The following is a 1,157-nucleotide window of genomic DNA, read 5'->3' as shown; positions in this document are numbered from 1 at the left end:
CGCCCGTCGCCGGCGGCGGCCGCGGGGTCAGCGGGAGGCTAACGACGACCAGTCGCGGGCATTAAAACACACGCCCTGTGCGATGCGGATGATTGATTCACTGTGGCGGCAGAGCCCCCTGTCCGCGTGTCTCCGCGCCGCCGGCAGCAGCGCTCTGGAGCTGCACAGGAGATGAGCGCCGCGCACGCCGACAACGACTGGAATCTCATAATTGGCCCTTACGAACGGCGAGCACTCTATCCCTCATTTGCGAAAAAGTATGAGAAAATGACTCTCTCTCTCTGCTGTTGCTGCTGCACGGCGGAGGGCCATGGAAAGGGAGAGGGGGGAGGGGGGCTGCTGCTGTCTTGAGCAGCGCGAGGAACACTGTGTCAACGAGCAAAGTGTGCCGTGTCGAAGGGCTTGAATGGGACGAGGCGGGCCGTGGCGGCGGCGCCGCGCGCACCTCGAGAGAGGAGGGGATTGCCTCCTGCAGGTGTGCGTTTGGCACACACACACACACACTCACACACATGCGCGCACGGGGGTACCGGACGGACCAGTCAAGTCGCGCACCGTTAGAGACCCGTCGCGACGCTCGAGAGGCCCGCGTGTACGCATGCGGCAACAGTCGTGCGCGTCCCGCGGCCCACGCCGAGGTGCCCACCCTCCCCGCGGGCGTGCGCACTGCTGCCCCCGCACCCCCGTCAAACTCACCCGCGGTCATTGTAACAGTTCTTTTTCTTTGCTAGATATCGATTTCGATTTCAGGAATCGTCGATAATTGGCATCCTAATGGTGATGAGGCGTGTGCCGAGTCGGGCCCGGGCAGACGGATGAGCCGGTGCGGCCCTAGGCCCCAGGGCTAGGCCCGAGCCAGCCCAGACAGGGCCAATAGAGGGGAGCCAGAGACAAAATCTCCAGGAACAGGTTCGCCTGGCTCCGTGGAGTGGAGTGGCACTCCGCCGCGCCACGACGGGTCCGAGCTGAACGGGGAGAGGCGCCGAGCGGCCCGTCGAGCAGCCTTGCAAGTCTAGCCCGGGGAAATGCAAAAGGAAAGAGAAGGGAAAGGGGGCGGGGGGGGGGGCAGCCACCTGATCAGGCAGATCAAGATCCTGGGACCGGGTACTTGTAGTACGAGTATACTTCTTGTACCCCGCATCCCGGTGCCCCCCGCT

Source organism: Frankliniella occidentalis, unplaced genomic scaffold (genome assembly GCF_000697945.3).
Source record: "Frankliniella occidentalis isolate FOCC.00 unplaced genomic scaffold, Focc_3.1 Scaffold66, whole genome shotgun sequence".
Taxonomy (NCBI): domain Eukaryota; kingdom Metazoa; phylum Arthropoda; class Insecta; order Thysanoptera; family Thripidae; genus Frankliniella; species Frankliniella occidentalis.
This window is presented reverse-complemented; position numbering follows the sequence as displayed.